We start from the raw sequence: 21,401 nt of genomic DNA, 5'->3' as shown, positions 1-21,401 counted from the left end.
CCATATTTTGTTCCATAAGAGAATTGGCCAATCCATCTTAAGATCCTCTTCCCAAGACAGGTCTACTTTAGCCTTCTCTCTATCTATATGTAAGGTACATAGATGAGTATAAATGGTGGAAGCCCTGGGGTAAGAGTATAGGAGAGTGGTGTGTAAACCACTAACAGGGTGAGATTAGAGTGGCTGTGGGATAAAACTTGAGCATACACAATGGAGAGGGCCTGCTTTATAAGAATGCACTTAGAGTGAAAGGAGGGGAGTAGGTCATAGAGCTGACTGGCGTTTGAGAAGGATACAACTTCATTTTGAAAAAAAAAGTTGTTGTGTCCAAATTAAGCCCTTGTGTCCTCAGGATTTCCAATAAAAAGGTTTGCCATGGATCAGTATAAACCTATTGTGGCGTAAAGTGGAATTAAGGAAAACATTTGAATCTGTAGGGGATATCGTTGGACTAGATTCTAAAAGTTTGCAGGTGTGTTTGAGGATAGAAGTAGATATAGAGTGTAGTCTGCGGTGAGAGAAAGATATTCTATAAAAGAGAAAGGAGAGAGATATAAACATTCAAGGTCCACCCACAGAGGACAATCCAACGGAGATTCAGAATGCAATCTCAAAGGTTAATGAAGTAAAAAAGATTTTTGGTAAGTGGGAAAGTCAGGAAAGTTAACACCACCTTCTGATTTTGGCTTTGTTAATGTCAGTAATGACATGCAAGACTTTGTATTATTCCACAAGAATGATGAAGAATAGATTTTTTAATTTTTTATTTTTCAATCGACTGGGTACTGGAATATTGGAGATTGTAAATAAAACTATAGGGGTGAGCATCATGTCAATGGTATCTAAACGACCCCACCATTACAGTTAAAAGGGGGGCATTTGGTCGTTCATGTGGAAATTTTTGGTATACATTTCTCCATACAAAGAGAAAGTGTTGTTGGAATTAAAAGGATAAAATATGGTCCCAAGTATGTTATGTGTTGAGAATTCCAAGTAAAGTTTGACAAAGACTTCCTTAAAAGTATACTTGGTTAACGGTAATATTTTGCATTTATCTCTATTTAGTTTGTAGCCAGAAACTGAGGCAAAGAGCTCCACCTCCTGTAAAAAGGTAGGGATAGAGGATTGCGGTCTTGAGATAAATAATAGTACACATCGTTGATGTATGCCGCCAATTTAATTTATTAGTTTTATCGTCAAATCCATGTTTGTCTTTATTTTGATGAATTCTGGACAAAAAAGGTTCCAAAGCTAAGTAAAAATGAATAGGGGGAAAGGACAGCATTGATGAACACCTCTTCCCATATCAAAGTAGGGGGATGTGTTACTGTTTATATATACATATATATGGCTGCCCATGGATTAGATTATGGGACCGACATTAAAGATATAACCCTTTGACCAAAAACCAAATCATTTGAGCGTTTGGAAGAGGTAAAACCAGTTAACTCGATCAAACGCCTTCCCTGCATCTAAGGTTACAAATGCCAATGAATGAGGTAAGTGACAGGACTAAGATAGAATATCAAAAAACAGATGAGTGTTATCTAAGATAAAGCAGCCCTTAACAAATCCAGATTGCTCTGTGCCTAGTCATTGAGGGAGGGAGGTTTACAGTCGCATAGCCAAAGCCTTAGAAAAAAATTGTAATCAATATTACTAAGTGAGACAGGCCTATATTTTTACAGTATTTTGAATCTGTTCCTTCTTTAATATTTAGACAAATTAGGGCTTCCAAAAAAGAACCAGAGGATTAAGCGGATTGTGATTTGTTTTTCAAAGGGTAAGTAGTTTAGAAAGATGCATAGGGGCGAAATGTGTGAGGAATATCACAGTTAAACCATCTGAACCTAGAGCTTTGTCTTTCTTGAGTGTTTGTAAGCGATGAGGAGTTCCTGGTATGAGATATCTGATTCTAAAGGAGTGAAATCTAATTGGGTGTCAAAGGAACATTGAATGCCTGAAAGAAACTGAGAAATGTCAATTTCCGAGGTTATGGTTTCAGGCTTGTAGTATGGTTTATAAAAAAGAAGAAATGTGTTTAAAATGTCAGGGTTCTTAAAGCGCTATGTATTTTGCTCATTAATAATAGATTCAATATCAAACTTATTGTGTTAAACTTTTAAATAATTTGCCAAGAGATTACCAGCCTTATACTGGACACCATAAAACTTAGCATTGAATTTTAACAAATAAAGAGAGGCATTATCTGTTGATTTCTTATTGAATTGAAACTTTGCCTTAATAAGCTGAGGCAAACAATAATAGGAATGCTCCAATCCCTTTATCCCAGCCAAAAGATATCTGCTTATTTTGTGTGAAATGTTGCTTTTTCTGGACACAAAACCAATAATAAAAACTCTGGCAGCACCTTTAAATGCATCTCGAATAAAAGAGAAAGGCAAAGTATCCGTTAGGTTTAAAGAGAAATATTCATTAAAGAAGGAGACAAAAGAGGAGTTAAATGTTGGATCTAAAATGAGTGAATTATTAAAACGCCATCTCCTGGGTATATATGATTTTGGCTCTATATCCAATTGAATGGAAATGGGAGCATGATCAGAATGGACCCAATATCTGCATCTCTTAATGATTGAAAAACATTGTGTGAGACAAAAAAGTCTTTAAAAAGGTTTAAAAGAAACCAGCGAGTTACGCTCAGTAAAGGGAGCAACTACTTGATCGCAATCTCCAGCAAGGATGACATTATTCACAATGCAAGATGAGATTTGATGAGTTAGAGATGTCCAAAAAGAGGGGTCTCCATTAGTGGGAGCATAGATATTAAGCAAAGAAATCGGAGCTCTCCCTATTTGCAATTAAGTGTAAAACCATCTTCCATCTTCATCAGATAACTGAGAAAGCAACTTAACAGAACTAGATTTATGACAGAGGTAATACTCCATTTTGTTTGCCATCACCTAGTGAGAAAACACTTACCCTAGCTAGCCCATTTTCAATTTCAAAGATTCAGTTACCGCTAAATGAGATTCTTGTATAAGAGCTATATCAGCCCCCAATTTAGATAAATGTGTTAAAACATGTTGACATTTAATGGGAAAATTCAAACCTCTGAAATTCAATGACAAAATGTTCAAAGACATGAAGACAATGACGAGACAAGAAAGAGATACTGGCCTAACCAAACCATCAAAAAGCAGAGGACAAATCTTAAATCAGCCCAACCATGTATGCATATAATATGACATTATATAGGATTTAAAAAGAACGAATACAAGTATAAATGTGAAACATTGAACCAAAACATGAAGAAAGGGAGAGACAGAAAACAAAAAGGGAAGTAAAGCAAAGAAAGGATAGGAGAAAGGAAGAGAAGGGTGCCAATAATAAAAAGGTACAACATACCTAAGGATATCATAGGAGGATCGGGGGATGAAGCCACATGGAACTGATGGCACGCCCGAACACAACGGAACATATAAGGAGGAAGGACCACATCACTTCACACAGGGTAAGGGCATAGGGCAGGCACAGACATCAACAACCCTGCAAAAGGGGAGAGAATGCAGTTATAATAAAATAAGAGGGTTATATAAAATAAGATGACAGAATGAACTGTTAAAGGACAAAGTAACAAACAGCTTAAAGTAATAAACCAAATATTAGAACTTTGAAACAGTAGAGGAAGAAAAGAAACTTTTATGAAAGTTGGGAGACATCAAATATTTTGAGATGTCGATGCTCCAGTAAAGTCCATAGATTCTGATTTACAGGACTTGATGCAGCTTTGCTATTTAATAGGATCTTCATATGTTGTCGCTTTGTTTTTATAAGTGATGTTGAAGAGACAGGGATGGAAAAGTCCATTGCGGGCCCCCAAACAACTTAAATCAGGTCTCATGTTGAGAAATCTATTGCGTATATTCGCTGTGGTTTTCGCATAGTCTTGAGTGAAAAATAAAGTGGAGCTTGACCATGAAACATGCTGAATTGATTTACCTGCTGAAAGAACTTTGAGGAGGTCTTTATACTCAAGAAAGTACATGATAACTTCCATTGGTCTCCGAGAAGTAGATACACCTGTATGCTAATGACCAAGTCTGTGAGCATGTTGGATATTGAGCGACATTCATTCTGGTAAATGTAGCAATTTAGGAAGGAAAGACTTGAAGAAAGAGAGAGCGTCAGAGCCCTCTGAGCCTCCCGGCAGACCATAAATACTGAGGTTATTTCTTCTGTTCCTATTTTCAAGGCCTTCGACCTGCCGCTGAAGTGAAGAGACCTGGGACTAAAGAGTGTTAACTTTCTCGCTGGGGAATGCATAAGAGGAGACATTGAGCTCTACTGTTGTAAGCCGGTCTTTCATCTGAGACCAATTCTCTGTTAGAAATTGCAGTTTGATGGTTGCTTTCTCCTTGAAGGTTCGAAGAGCACGTATCTCCTTCAAAAACATGTTTAGAGAGACAGGAGAGGAGGGCTTTGGAAGGGAAGGTGGATCTTTTTTAAATGATTAGTGGCCGCCTTCCCTGCAGCAGAGGTGATAGTGCTCGAAGGTGAAGAGCCTTTAGAGATGGAAGCCAGCGAGTCCTCCATTTCAAAAAATTCTGTCAAAATCTTGGAGTTTTTAATATAGAACTGCGTAGAAGGTGATGCAAGGGGTCCCAGTTTTTTCAATCTTCTCATAAGAAGCAATACATAATAAAATACTAGGACTCCGCTGTGATAAGAAATGTACAAGTGCTTCCTCAAAGGATAAACCACATTGATTGTCTAACCAGCAATGCACATGCCTGATAGACTGCCCCAAAGCTTTAAATGAAACACTTGATCAAAGGCCCTGCTAAGATCAATAAAATATCAAAATAGCTGGCTCTGCTTGCAACTGTGTGTTCACTTACTACAAGGTGTAGGTTGAGGAATTCTTCTAATGTTCCCAGGCTACTTCTAAATTCATTGTGTGCCTCCAATAGGACAGTATTGTCCTCTGTCCAACACATGATCCTGTGTAGAATAACCCTGTCAACCACTGAGTCTAACAAAGAATTTGGTCAGTGGCAATGTGGTTCTTGCTTATTACCTTTTTAAAAAAGTGTCATAATTACAGCCATGTCCCAAGAGGGAGTAATTTCAGAGTTGAAAATAAAAATGATGAGGTTGATGATAACAGGGGCCCAGAAATCCAGATTTGGTTTGCAAATGTCCTTAAGGGTGCTGTCTGAGTCTGGGGGCTTTGCCTGATGGGCCCTCTGGAGTCACAGAAGTCACCTCATGTAGGTCAGAGATTATGGATAGAAGATAAGTTTGAGTTAGTTTAATGCCATCCAGTACTGTACGAGCCTCCAGATGGTAGATTGAATTAAAATGTTGAACATAGTCATTCAGCTGTATTATAAGTAGTGGGGCTAATGTTGATCAGTACATTTGGGGCCAGATGTAGGTAAATCACATTTTTCGATTTTGAAAAACCGAATTTTACTGATTCGGTATTTCAAAATCGGTAAATGGGATGTAGGCACCAACATCTGGATTTTTTACTGATACCTTGAAATTCGGTATTTACCGATTTGGTAAATACCGAATCGGTATTTGCTATTGAATCCTATGGGCCTTGAAGCCCATAGGATTCAATTCAAATACCGATTCGGTATTTACCAAATCGGTAAATACCGAATTTGTCAAGGGTGCAGGGGGTGTCACTTTGACACCCTCTAGCACCCCCAAAACTGGCATGTGTGCAATGTGGCACACAGACATGCCCTAAGGGCACGTCTGTCTGTCACATGGCACATGTGTACATGCACAGATGTGCATGTACACAGGAATCGGTATTTTACCATGGATTTGTATTCCATGGTAAAATACCGATTCTGTAAGCCATGTGCCAATGGAAAATTGGCTACCCACATTGCATTTTCAGTAAATTTACAGAATCTGTAAATATTACCGAATCGGTAAATTTACCAATTCGGTAATAATAACGATTCGGTAAAATTACCGAATATGTGCCCCGACATCTCCATAGCCCTTTACCGATTGGAAACGGCCGAAAATCGGTATTTTCGGCCGATTCCGATCGGTAAAGGGCTACCTACATCTGGCCCTTAGAGACTGCGAATTAGCAATTTTCCAAAACATGCTGGTGTCTCTAAGCGAACATGAGCTAACCAACTTCTCCCATGCTTCCTCTTTTTTCTTCAGCCTCCTCTTCTTTAGGGCAGTTTTGTAAGTGGCTGTACAGCACTGGATTTGCTGTTGCTCCCTAGGGTAGCTTTTTAGGGATAGCTGCAAATATCTGTTAGCTTCCCTGCTGTCCTTGTCAAACCGACAGGGAAAGTCAGGTTATAGTTTTTCATGGGGGTAAGCATTTCTAAAGCTAAAATCAATATCAATAAAAGCTTTGATGATAGGTTATATTCATTATCATAGACCAGGCATTTGTTTACTAAGGGATTTGTTGCCCTTATTATGTTGTTAAAAAGTTGTGTTATATCTTCCAGACTAGCCTGAGCCCTTTGGGGCTCAATGCTAGGCTAATGGGGCCCGTCTTGGGGTTCCTCATTGGGTTGAAAGGTTAAAGGCGGCGCTTAAAGCAAACCCTAGGGTTAGGACAGAAATTGCAATCTTAAGAAAAGAATATAAACGAGCTATCAAGGTCAGGCAGGATAAAATAAAAAACGAGGCCTGGGAGAATTTACTTTCTATTGATATCTTGTGGGATAGCAGGCAATTTTGGGCCGTAATTAACCAGCCTTTCTTCTCTGATTCGTCCAACCTAGCCCTGGACTGTGTCATCCCGGATGATAAATGGTTGGCACATTTTAGAACAGTCTATGGAGATAATGGCATGGCTTCCCAGCCGTTTAACATGACCGTGCGGGAGGCCATCCCCATGTGCTTTAACAGGGTTGAGGTTGAGAAAGCTATTCTGGCCACCACTGGGAACAAAGCCCCTGGGCCAGATGGGGTGCCGGCTGATTTTTATATACACTCTCCAGATCTATGGGCGGGCATTCTAGCTAACGTATTTACAGCTGCAAACAGCAACCCTCTTCCAACCACATGGGTAACCTCTACAATTGTTCCCATATTTAAGAAGGGGCAGTGGGATGACGCAGGGTTCTACAGGCCCATATCCCTTTTGGACTCTGCAATCAAGATCTTAGGCAGAGTCCTCTTGGCCAGGATAAGGGATAGTCTGGAGACCTGTGGAGGTTTGTACGATAACCAATATGGTTTCAGAGAGAAGAGAAGAACAAGGAAAAAGGAAAATGGCAAACTTTTTAGTGGCGGCGGCTAGATCAAGATCACGTAAGACATTATAAGATTTCCCCGTATGAATTGTTTTTTTATACTCCTTTTTATAATCCTGTTTTTAGCTTATATACTTCGCCACATGAATTCGATTGATATGAAATTGTTTAATTGTGTTTTACTTGTACATAAATGTTTTTATTCTCTTTGTATGATTTTTAACTAAATCGAATAAAGATTCTTTGACTGGGTTGAAAGGTAGATTCAATAATAAAAAATCTGGGTTATAGTCCCTGAACGCACTGGCAAGTGTGCCCTACCAGGGCTGTGCATAAGATGACATTTCACTAGGAAAATGATATAGTTAATTGTGGTCCCACAACCAAACCCAATGTGAGTCAGAACTGGATTACAGGTTTGATCAAAAGTATAACAGGATTCCATAGATTATAATTGGTCAGGAAGCTATGTAATTTAAGACCCCTGGTGTACGAGGAAGAGTATGATGTCTTAAGAGACTCTTCCAAAGAATCGAAAAACATAGTTTTAGAGCCAAGTTAGGCATTAAAATCCCTCGATAAGTAAGTGAATGCATTATTAATGTAGCGCAGGTGCCCATATTCTCACACATACACAAGTGCTGCTGTTTTCCAAACCTTCTTCGCAGTAGGGGCTTACAATGCACTTTGACACCAACAGCAGCCACCTATTGGGAGAAGTACTGCAGGCTCGCTATGCAGGACAGCCGCAATCTGAGTCATTAGTGGAGCTCCCCTCCAAGACTGGAGCATGCAGTTCTTGCAGCAATCCTGCCCACTCAAATCAGTACCCCCATCAGTCCTAATTTGCTGGATCTGACACTCCTCAGACAGAGCTCACTTACCAATATCCCTGTTTCACTGGCCTAATTGGGCCCCATAATGACATCCATCAAATTGCAATTCTCCTAGTGGGCAATAGGAGACCCAGCAATGAGAATTTATAATGAAGCTTACTCCCGCTAGGGCATGGTATGAATTATAGTAAACAGTGGTGGACCGCATTATCTATATGTATGTCAGTCACCTCCAGGAGTCACCGTATTATTGTGCCCTAATATGGCACCAACCCCGAGCACCCCCAAAGTCATGTACAGGAAGTTTGCCTCTGCTGCTTCACAGCTAGGGTCGGCACCCAGCGCAGTTCTATATATGCTGTGTAATCTCTTTAGAGATAAATAGGCACAATGTAGAAGATAGAAGTGCCACTCTAAAATGTGCATTATGCTAGACCACTTGCACTAATGCACAGGTTTTTGCACATTCCTTGCCCATCAAAGGACTCCTGAGGTCAACATCCCACCATAGTCTTGTCACTATCGATGTTCCAGGTGTAGCCCGCTGCAACGCTCCACACAAGCAGGAGACCAATCCTGGAGACAACCTATGTACAGCAGCACCTCAAGTGTCTGCAGCCAAACAGAGTTCTGCAGAAAGTCAGTTCAAATTTTACTGGCCATCTTGGTAAGTTTGTCAAATTGTAAACGTCTCTTGTGCTTTCGCACAGCCCCCATCTATCCAAGTGGATACCGACATATCTCATTTGTTAGGCAAAAGGTTTTCATTAAAGTGGTAATTTTGTACAGAACGGGGGCTTACGCAACACAGGTCTATTTGCTAGCTCCCACATCTGTACCATTTGTCTCTCTACATATGAGTAGCTTTTATTAAAAAAAGTTCCCTTCATAAGTCAATGAAGCAAACTATCAACACCCCTTTTGTCATCCAGTAACCGTTTCTCCCCATTGGGGCCATCAGTATACCACTGAGCAGCAATCTGAAGATGTGCTGCTATAAAGTACAATTCCATACTGGGCAAGCCTAACTCTTCCTTCTCCATGTCTAGTTTGATTACCCCAAGACCTACTATGCTTGCCATCTCAGATGAGTGCAATCAAGAGGCTGTTCGAACAATCAATGGGACACTGCATGTTCTGCAGGATTCCGAAGAATCTGTGCAGGAATGCCATCTTGGTGACTACAATCCAACTGGCAACTGACAATGATAATTTGCTCCAAAAGGCAACTGAAACCTCTGGGCCAGCCAGGACTCTAATCATATTATTCTCATACTGTTTCTCAATTGCATGTGTCATCTGCATACCTAGATGCCGGAAGCTATCTAATTCCCACGTCAAACCCAGATCAAGAAGGGGATCTGCAATACCACAGTTAACCTGGTGACGGGAAATATTACCCATTTAGCCGCATTTGCCCTGAGTTCGATAACCTCTCAAACCTCTGCAGAGCATCTAGCATGAGTGGCACTGCTTAAACCGGTTGCAGTAGCTAAACCAGGGCATCATCAGCCTATAGGAAGACCAAATGCTCAGTATCTCCCACCTGTATTCCTATTCCTTGTAATGTGCCCCACAGATAGGCGACGAGCAGTTGTATGGCCAGCACAAAAAGAAGGGGAGACAGGAGGCAACCCTGCTGAGTCCTCCTCTGTATTTCCCAACTATCTGAAACACACCTCCCAGACTGGACCCTGGCTGATGTGCCGAATATAGCAGGGCTAATCATATAAGTAGAATTGTGCCGAATCCCAACTGCGATAAGATTGCCTGCATGAAGTCCCAGTCAATCGTTTTAAGTGCTTTATTTATGTTGAGTACTTCCACTGCCATCTGTATCTGTGAATACTGCACGGAGTGCACGAAATGAGGGAGCTTGCCAATATTTGTGTGGGTATTCCTCCTAAGGATAAACCTGCATTGATCTTCATTCACCAACTGCCCGATTATCCCCGTAGTCTATTAGCCAGGATTTTAGAAGGGATTTTTATATCCTTGTTAATCGAGGAGAGCGGGTGGTATGAGCTAATTTTTCCAGGTCCCGATCTGGTTTAGGGTACATGAATATAAGGGTCTCTTTCCTGGTCTGGTGGAGAGTACCCCATACCTTGATTCATTGTAGACTTTCAGCAGCTTCTCAGTTAACACATCCGCATATGTAACATAGAATTCTGTTAGGAAACCATATAGACCTGGAGTTTTGTGGCTCGGCATGCCGCTTATCACCTCCAATATGTACTCTTTAGTGTCAGTCAGTGCCAGGTCTAGAACTTCACTTTGTGAAGCCTCTAGCTTCGGCAGGCTCAAACCTGCGAGGACCTTTTTCAACTTAATGGCAGCACAGTCATCTCATCTCTTGTAAAGCTTTGTCGAATATCTTTGGAGTTCCCTATTGGTTGCAACCTGTAACAAGACCAACCTGTCATCATTTGTTCTTTAGGGACATGATCAAAAGTCAAAGCATTTTATGCTAGCCAGGACTCTGACTCCTAGGACCCCAAAAACATTAAGGGGCCGATTACGATCTCGTCCGGAAAGCATTTCGACCAATTTGGTTCCGAAATGCTTTTCGAATGCTCACAAGCAGGATTTTCGCTTCTGGAGCAGTGCAGAGGTGGTTGGCAGCTTGCAGGTTGCTGCGGATGACAAATGCCCGAAAACCTTTCACATCAGGTGTCTGGAGTCTGGTGCCCAGAGAGGAGAGAAGACTCAAATCGCAGTAGTCTGTCCAAGCGATTCTGATGCATCCGGAGGCTTCCGGATACGATTTGATTGGATCCCTTGATTTCAATGGGAGCCTGTGTTCGGAACAAGAACACAGGCTCCCATTGAAGAAAGGGGTGGCAGGGGAAAATTGTGAACCCTGTGGCAGGCACACCATGGTGCCTGCCACTGTGCATGGTTTGTAAGAAGGGTCCCTTGGGTATCCCCACAGGCCCAATTCGGGAGGCCCAAAGTGAAAGGGGGCCTGCTATGGCCCCCAAAGACAGATTTAGAAAGGTGTTTCATTTCAGGCAAACTGAATTGGAACGGCTGTCTGAATCGGTCATCGTAATAACTCACTTGGAAACAAAGTCCATAGAGCTTTACAATTGAGCTCTTAAAGGCTCAACTTGTCTGCATGCCTTTAAGAACAGATTGGGAGTGCTAACGGACTCTGGGCATCGTAATCGGTCATTGGGAACTGTGTACGATTCGGTCGGAAACAAGGGTTCAGAATCGGAATTGGCAAACCCGAATCGGATTCGGAGCCCTTCTGAGCGGCATCATAATTGACTACTAAATAATATATCAACATTGAAATGCTTATTGTGTGAATACAAGTCATTGTAAAAGTTTAATGGGAAAATATTTAAATTACTAGACCAATCTACCCAGAAAACATGGATACCTGATTGTGGAAACCGACTACGATGACTCTAAAGTCTAGCAATATCTTGAACAAGGTTACTAGGTCCCTCTTGCTCTAACTGAAGAAGAAGGAATGGGAGTAGGGGGATTCTGTAATCCTGTCCCAGGTACTATGTTCCCGAATCCAGGTTTCTTGCAATAAAATGATTCCATACTTGTTAGTAAATGTTGGCCATTTCCCACCACCCAGTTTGAGGCTAACTGGGTATATTTCAGGAGAGCAGATTCACTTTGGATTGCTTAGTAACATTGAATAATGGCATGGACCCTTCTTTTATCATATTACTGCCATGAGCTAGATTAGTGCAATGAGAGATTAGGCTGTGCTGGCATTAACCCTGGGCGAAGTTCGCGTAGCGGCGCTACGTGAGGCCATGCGAAGTTGCACAAAAATTCTGTAATACTACGCATAGCTACTCGAACATGCAGAGTTGCTTGTTTCTGCATGCTTGTGTGTGCTCGCGAATGCGCACAAGATGTTTTTGACATTCAGCAACGTGGATGATGATATGTTCGGGGCAAATATCGCACAAACTTCACCACGCGGTCGCCAATGGGAGCTGGCATCTTGTTTTCCTATCTTTTGCATGGTTCTGGGGCCTGTTTTTCAATCCCTCTCCAATCTTTTCAATCCTTTGTTTTTTACTATGTTTTTCTGATCTTTTTTATTTATCCCTCTCTGTCCCTAAGTGTATATTTTGCGTTTTATTTCTACATTTACAGTGTTTTTTTCACAGTTCTACTGTTTTATATTACTTCCTTCTTTACTCTCCTACTTCTTCCCCTAACTTTATGTTTTACTGCTAAATTTTCTTTTCCGCCCCCCGCCCACCCCCGAACCATGGCTAAGGGAAAGGGTACTGGGTCCAAGGGCAAGGCGCCGCCGACCAAGAGCCGTCGCCTGCTTTGCGGCAGACTGCGCCCGCCAGAGGTGCATGCCTGGTCCCTTTTCTGCGAGACGGAGGTGGACACCATTGTTTTTTTAATGCAGCGCCACCTCCCCTTGACCTTAACAGCAGACGGCAGACCTGGCTCAGTATGCCACCCAGGAGCATCACCGCCGGTGGGTGAGGGTGCACTGGGCATTGTTTTGCTGCTCTGAGGTCCGGCGCATCAATAGCCAGCTGACCCACCGGTGGTCAGATGTCTTGGACCGGGAGTAGGACCTTCTGGACCTGCTAGGTGTTGAGGTTGTGGGGTTTGGTGAGAAGCTAATATTAGTAGTATTGTGAGTTCTCTAGACTGTGTTACTGTTATTGCGAATATCCTTTTTTTCCCAATAGCAAGAATGCTGCTACTTACATTGCAGGTTAATTAAGTTTAAAAATCTTCTGTGATTGGTATTCTTCTAGACACAGGTGCTCGGGGATACTAATCTTACTTGTTGTTTGCAACTTTGCGCTCGTTTGGGCTGATTATGTAAGAGTTTACTTTAGAGAACTTAAGTTAGGTAATGTTAGAGAGACTCTAGTCCTTCATTTGTCCTCCTGTCACTAAGATAGAGGTGGATAGGTAGTTCAGTTACTTAGTATTAGTTGTCATTTTTAAGCGGCCCGCATGACGCATCCTCCGGCATGTCACATGCTGTTGAGCGCTGCTTATTCCAGTCCTTAGTAGAACCTGTTGTAGTTTGTTTAGTGAGGGAGTAATAGGCTCAGCAGAACATCAGCAGCAACCAACCAACCAACAATTTGGTGTTTGCAAAAATGTATGCATGTGTCCTCCATCTATACATTTTTGAGGACTAAAATAAATGGAAATGCAGACTTGGTAGACAATTGGCCCATCTGAATAGGTGGGCTAGGTCAGGTGGTACTTAGGCGTAGTATTCTGAAATCAGAATGGAACACTGGATTAGTGTTCATAAATAATAACTAGACGGTCCGCGAACCCCGCGATACTACTAATCGATCAGATTAGATAGGTCAATTTTATTGCAATTGTTGTTTCCCAAAAATTTTTGGGGAGTGTTTTTAAAAATATTTTATTTGTTTCACACCAATCATCAATGTTTGTCTCTTTCTTTATTATATCTTACAAGATTAGCATCCAAGGATAAGAAGACGGGGTCGGAGTCGGCCGGAGCAGCTGGAGAACGACAGGGCCAAGACCAGGACCGCTCCTCTACCGAGAGTTCTGCTGCTGCCCCAGTAAGTCTTCCTATTGTTAATATTATTAATGATATTTCCCTAACTTCTACTACACCTTATTTTTTCTGAACTATTATTTCCGTTTTCTAATTATATTTTTAACCAAATCTTCTGCGATCTAGACTATCTGTTTCTAAATTTTTGTTATCCCTGCCTCTAACTGCCTCTGCTATGACTCTCTGTAAAATAATTATTAATAGTATGTCTGGAGCTAATCTTGCTTAGTTGGCCACTCTTTATTTAAAAGGTTTTTATTAAAACTCAGATTCACCAACAGCACTAGACACTGAGGGGCAGATTTATGATGCCCTTGCGCCTCTTTGCGCCGCAATTGCGTCACTTTATTTGGCGCAATGGCGGTGCAAACAAAGCGCCCTATTTACAACGTGACGCATCTAGGAGATGCATCACGTTGTAAAGCCCTGCGCCATAAGGAGGCGTTCCTGCGCAGGGGGGGCGTTCCTGCGCAGGAACGCCTCCTGAAAGTGGCTGAGTGAAATCTATGAGATTTCACTCAGTCACTTTCAGGCCAATGCTGCGTCAAAACCCTGCGCCTGCTTGAAGCAGGCGTAGGTCTTGACGCAGCATTGTGAAGATGGTGCACGCCAAAGCCTTGCTGGAGCTGCGTCGCGCTTGCGACACAACTCCAGCAATGCGCCACGTTTCCGGCACAGATGCGTCATGCATCTGTGCCGTTTTTGCACCATGGGTGGCGAAGCTGTTGCGCACTGTGGCGCACATTAACTGGCGCATCCCTGGGGATGCGCCAGTTAACATAAATCTGCACCTGAGTCCAGTCCTTTGGGTTGGGCTCCTCTAGTCTTCTTAATCTTGAGAGGCTTTTCGACAATTCCCACCAACAAAATGCCCAACAAGATATTTTACTATTTTTGATATGATAGGACATACTACTACTGGTAGTGTCTATTCTACTCTAGTACCCTATTTGTAGTGATGTATGTGGTATTGTGTATACATTTTTAACTTTTTTTTCAATCTTGCTAGTGAAAAGCAGGGTTAAGTGTATATGGCATCTAATAAATCTGTAATGTTTTTACTAGGCGTACCGACCACAACCACAAGTGCCGGGGCCAGTAGCGGGGCAGGCAACGCCAGCCAGGAGGGAGCAGTGGATGCTGCAGCTTCCAAAGTGGTGGGTGAGCCAGCAGCAATGGTGGGCGGTAGTAAGTTATACTTACATTCCTTATTTATTACCAATAGTTAAACATTCGCTGCAAGGGTGTTGTGTAAGTTGAGAGAGACTAAGTTGTGGTGAACAACAATTGGAGAAGACACCCTTTACTAAGCATTAGAGCAATAACATTAGCTGCGGAAGTAGTTGAGTAACTGATGGCCTCTTCTATCTGACTTCAACTCAGCTGTGAAAGTTTTATGGAGAAGACTAAGAGTCAGATCAGATGACCTTGATGGATGGGTTGAACAAAAAGGGAAAAAAGGATGGAATAAGGAAGAATGGCTGAGATATAATATACATGACTGGCTGAGAAGGATGCTTGGGATGCATGCATAGGTGGCTGGCTGATATGAATCAGATTCATGGGTGGTTGAAGGATGGGTGGAAGGTGAAAGAAAAGATGCCTGCCTGGGTAGGTGAAACTATATGGGTTAATCGCAAGAATCCTCCGAGATGTTTCATGGGTCAAACTCAAAGGCAATCAAGGAAGGAAGAAAGCATGGGTGGTTGTGAAACAAACTAAGGTTTGTTGAGAGATTAAGAAGAATGATAGCATGTTTACTTTGAATGGATGGATGCCTGGGTGGTGTTCATCATAGATAGCATAGATGGAGACTATCACTGGATGAAGAGTATTTGAAGAGAATGTAAAAGAAAAAGAAACCATACCAGAGTAGCAAAGCCAAGGAGAATAGAAGTTGTATTTTCAGAATACCTCCTTGACTCACAGTATTTTGCAAGCACAGCATATATATTGTGTATGTATGTTGTTATCAAGCGCCTCCCTCCGACTCTGAGACCCACTCCCTTTCTATGTTGATTCATTTTTGACTGTGTCAGTCTGCTATTGGTGACCTAACGGTTGCATGGTTACACAATCAATCAAAACAAAGTACTGCATGTCGTCCCATATATAAACAATGATCATTTAGATCAGATATCATATGCCTTGTTGTAGTATAATAGTCAGGGCAGGGTGAAAGTGAAATTGAGCAGTTGACCTTGATGTAACAGAGTATGGCCAGTGCCACCCATAGGATGATTGTGTAGTAGTCAGCTTCCCCACATACAGATAGTAGTAAATGAAACTAACATGAGTCAATGTCACAAGTATGTGTCTTGGGCACAAGCTGACTGAGCTGGCATGCTGGCTACAGCAAGGTTACTTAACTTAGCTAAACAAGAGAGAAGAAGAAGACCGGTGCACTCGAGTGAGTCCATAGTGCTAGTATAATGCCTGAAACTCCCACAAATGTTGAGGGCCTAGGAAGTGGGAGGATAAATAGCACAGATGTTATGTACTGTGCTTGCTAGTGCTACTGTGCCACTATGTTTAGAATTAATTTATCTTACTGTTTTGCTAGGAGTACATTGGTTACAACATTGATTTCTCTTCTTGATACAGCTGCTCCTTCCAAACCAAAATCATCTAAACTGCACAGGAAGGAGTTGGCAGCCATGGCCCGGCGCCGGAAGCTGGAGGCCATCTGAACAGAATACCGGCTGCTGGTGGTTCTGGCGGAGGAGGAGGAGGAGGCGGCAGCAGTGCATTGGGCGCACGTTGGCGAAACATTGGGGTTTTATATGAAAAATTATATTTTTGAAAGGACATTGGTTGGACTATTCTTTTTGGACACTGGTTGGGGTTAGGGAGAGGGGTGGGTCAGGTGTTGTGGGGTTTATTTTTGTTAGGGGATTCAATTATATTTATACTTAAACTTTACACATGATGTAAATGTTTTGTGTGGGAGGGTAACTCTTTTACGTCACATGGTTTCCTTTGCTGCTGCAGGGCCGCAGCCGGTGTTTGATTTAAATAAGCTGCCGATTTTTTGCAACACATGAACAGATAGATGAGTTACTCTCACTAAGTGACTTGTCCTACTAGTACTGCCAGTCTCTCCTCCTAGTCTATGCATTCTGCAACTGGACTCAAGGGTGTGGGTGTGTGAATTAATGAATTAATTTCCATTATTTATTTGCCTCCCCCAAACGTCTTCTCTTACCTGTGATTGATGTTTAAACTTAGACACAACAATGGCTGCATGATAGTGAATGTTTGGTTTCCCAAGATGCCATGGTTGTGGTGGTAGTAGTAGACACTGGCAGTAGCATTTGCAAAAAAAGAAAATGAGACAGTTAGTTACCTGAAATAGACTCTGGTAAGAGAAGTAGAACAAAGTACAGTACAGTACACAAGAATACTGCCAAACAGTAAACCATATTAATACTGATTAGCAATGCTAAAGTAAAATAAAGCATAATGGTGAAGGGGGATACCATAGTACAACAAAAAGTTAAAACTGTAGTTGTGTTGAGTCACTCGACACAATCGTAACCTTTAGTGTTGTAAAAAGAGGATGATGAATCCAATCGATGCCAGCAATTAATTATGATATATTATGTTCCTTTGGAGATACAAATTGACTTGCAAATATACTGAGCATGGGTGGGCAAGCAAAAGTAGAAGAAGATCCTTCCCCTGCCTTCAAATTGAATTAATGTTGCTTTCACCACATCCGCCCCAGCAGTGTATGATCAATTATTGGTGTCACCCAGCCCGGGGGAAGAGGGTTATGTTTGATTAATGGTTGGGAAGGGATATTTGAGGGAAAGTACACATGGACAACAACAACACAAGCACACAATCTTGGCAGATGACCATCATATTCATAAATCTGTTAAGTGAGAAAAAGGAAATGCATGCATGATGAAGATTTGATATTTAATGGAAAGTATTACTAACTAACTAGACTAGTAGAGAGTACAGAGCAGCAGTATATTATCAATTAATATTATGCTAATTGCTTTGATTGTCTGCCCTCATAGAGATCCAAATTACATACATGTTATATTCTGTTGTACCGGGCTTCCCTATAAAGCTAGGAATGAAAATTAAATAATAGCTGTAGAGATCAATAAGCAGAGAGCAACAATTACAACAACACACAGTCATAATTAAAGAGAAAAAGTGAATCAAATTATTTAAAAGATGATGATACTAAAGTTACTCTATGATCCTGGTCAAATTCGGGAGTTACATCTTGGCATTCCTCTTGGTCCTCCCTTCCATGGTCGCTGCGTCCATCAGTCTTGGGTGCCACTGCCTGCCTGGTGGATGCGGATTGATAGGTGAGTGTGAGTTGTTTTGTTCTGTTTAGCACAGGGTAAAGGCTGGCCTATAAGTGCAGATGGAAAAAAAAGGGTTATTGAAAAATCAAGAAGGAATAAATGCATAAATTACAAAGGAGTTCAAACACTTTCTGAGGTGGTATGGCTGAATCATGCCACTCTGTTGTCTGTTTCCAGCATTACCTACAACAACAACAGGACAGAGCAGGCCCACGGTGCCCACCCAACCTCCACTTAGCTTAATTTTTGAGTGAGCCAGACAGAGCACACATATACAGCAACATAGCATTTTCCAAAGTAACTAAATCAATGCACAGCTGTCAGTCCTACCACTACTAAAGTTGTGAGACTCGTGATTTGACTCCACCACTGCACCGACATATAGGTCTGCTGTGTGTGGTTGTTCTTGACTTGTTTACCTTTTATGCCACTCATGAAAAATGCCCTGAGTTATTCCAACAATCTTCTCTGATCCTATTGACTGACTGCGAAGATACTATTTCACTGTAGTCATCATGATGGTGTTGTCCAACTCAGTTTGCAGTGTACTGAGTGAGTCCATATTCCATTTTTAACAATGCAATGGATCGGCCTGCAGTAGGAATACAATTTTGTTATTAAACAACAAGAAGAGAAACATTGACTTGAGTTGATCAATCAATCAATAACTTTATTTAGTTATTATACAAAGGAACAACTATAAAAGTACAATTATTCACAGCAATTTAAAATATAAAAAGCATTCATATTGCAGCAAAATATGCTTATTAAATTTCATGCACGAATTTATTTTCGTGACCTAAAAACATTTTTTTTAAACGCAGAGACAGATGCAACAGTTAATATAATATCTAGTTTCTGGATAGCTAAAAAAGACGGACAACACTGTTTAAAATCCATGTACTTCAATATGGGCAAGATCTATCTTTTCCTAGGAATTGTGTAAAATTTGCAAAATAACATGATATGCATATCCGATTGGTTGGACAAATCGTCACAATCGCATTTCCTAAGTTGCCTTGTCCAATCATTCATATTGGGAAAACTTAAAAGTCTAAATAGAATATTTAATCTAAAACGTGTTAATAAAAACCTTTCAAAGTCTCTCATGTGTAACTTAATATACGGTTGGATATCAATTGTAATCATTATTTTCATTATTAACTGATGGGCAACCACAGTGTTTTTTGTCATTTCCATGTTGGTTCTAAGATCCCCCAGGTATCTCAAACATAGATTTTTCAGTTCTTTCCTAGAGATCTGACACATCAGTAAGGGATCATCGTAATAGTCTTGGTGGCCTATTTGTATGAGGAACGTCTTTACATAACATAACCATCTCAATCTGTTAACATTATCGAGGCTCAAAGCATCTCTCAAAATGGAACAGTTAAAAGCACACTCCTCGGTGGTCCATACCCTGTGCCACAGAAGAACTGGTTGTACCTTAATGACGTCTTCTAGGTACGGTTGTCCAAGATCAGCGTGGCAAATATACGTAGATACGCTATCCTGGACTGCTAAAAGATGTCTCATAAAACAGTTTTCTGCCACCTGCAGTTCTTTTACATTTGCATATACCTAAATACCTGTGCCGTATATAGCAATTGCTACACAAGTTGCTCTATAAACACATAAGAGTTCCACAATCATTTTTTTGCCCATTTTTATACTAAATGTTGTCAGGGCCATTATAGATTTAGAAAATAGCAATCTCCTTATCTTTATTGCTGTATTCGATAGGCCAGATTGATCAAACAAAATACCTAAATACGGAAAAGTTGGGGTAAAATCCAAAGGTTTGTAATTAATGTACATTAATTTTTTCTTTTTATCTGCCCTTGAACCGCAGTTCATACAGAAAGTTTTCGTACAATTCATTCTCAGATCCAAATTGGTCATGAAATGAGAGAAAGATGTTACCATTCTTTGCATAGCCTGAGGCGTCCGAGCCATCAAGATCGCATTGTCTGCATATAATAGTGCTGGTATAGATCGATTGGATACCAAAGGCATATCCCTACATTCCTTCAGCAATGTTCTTTCCAGGTCTTTAATGTAGATTGTAAATAAGAAGGGGGCAACAACGCATCCTTGCCTCACTTCTCTTGCAATACTAAAAGGCGTAGTGCACTCTCCATTCTTACCAAATCTAACTATTGCCCTTGCCCCTTTGTAAAGGTCCCTGAGGAAGAAGATTATGTTTTCCTCAACCCCCAATTTTTCCAGTTTTAGCCAAAGCTTGCTTTGGGTGTCGCAATCGAAAGCAGATGTTAAATCCACAAAGGTTAAAAACATACAACCACCCTTGGCTTTAGTATATTTTTCTAAAACAATATGTAGGTTAGGCCCTGATCAATAGTGCCAAGGCCCTTCCTGAATCCGTATTGAAGGTCACTAATTATTGAGTGTTTGCCTGCCTATATTTGCAATCTGTTTAAAATCACGCGACCAAATATCTTAATGGTTGAGTCCAATAATTATATTGGGCCATAGCACGAGCAACTTGTTCTATCGCCCTTTTTGAAAATAGGTATAATAATAGACTCAAACTATGACAATAACAGCCCATTCGAACAGGCAGCATTAAAAAGTTGTGTGAGGAGTGGACCCCATAAGGACATGTTATTTTTATGGGGGTCAACCGGAACCCCGTCAGGGCCTGGGGCCTTCCCTCCCAAACTAACTTTAATACCCAAGGTCACTTCGTTCAGGGTGATACCCAGGTTCGATTTATTGTATGCGGTCACTTCGTCCTCAACATTTACGATGGGTATTTGCTCCTGTAGAATTGGTGCACTGTATAGATCTTCATAAAACTTTACCCATTTGTTCTGAGAAATGGCTATCTCTACCCTCGCCTTGGATTTATCATTAAAAAATGGGGCATTAACTTCTTTCCAGAAAGTCCCATGCTTCCCTTTTCAAAGCTTCCTTTCTCTTTTTCAGAGTTTCCTTATAGACCTTTCGCAGTTCCCTGATTAAGGTCCGGTCATTATCAGGGACATTTAAGGCATTCTTAATATTAGAGTAAGCCTTAGTGCAGGCTGTATTGAACCAGCTTGCTACTTTTTCTTTAGGGATTTTTATTTCTACCCACCGGCTAGTCTTAATATTTTATAATTATAGAATTGTCTGAATTCTCATCCAGACAGGCATTAATACTAAGTTCACATTTCTTAATTACATTACTTAGGAAATCCTCAGGAACTACCTTTGTACATTTTAGGGAGTACCCATTTTGTCTTTTTAAGGCAATATTACCCAAATACTGCCTAAATATACTATCACTATCATGATCATAATGGGGATTTAAAACGTCAACACTTAGAGGAAAATTATCACTTAATGGATTATCTAGAGTCCTAAAATTTTTCACGTGCCCTCGATATCTGGCCGATATCATTATAAAATCAATTGTTGAAAAATCTCCTCTGCCATTAAATATGGGACTAAATGGGACCTC

Source organism: Lissotriton vulgaris, chromosome 3_1 (assembly GCF_964263255.1).
Source record: "Lissotriton vulgaris chromosome 3_1, aLisVul1.2, whole genome shotgun sequence".
NCBI classification, from domain to species: Eukaryota; Metazoa; Chordata; class Amphibia; order Caudata; family Salamandridae; genus Lissotriton; species Lissotriton vulgaris.
The sequence above is the reverse complement of the archived record's forward strand: the minus strand, read 5'-3'. Positions refer to the sequence as shown.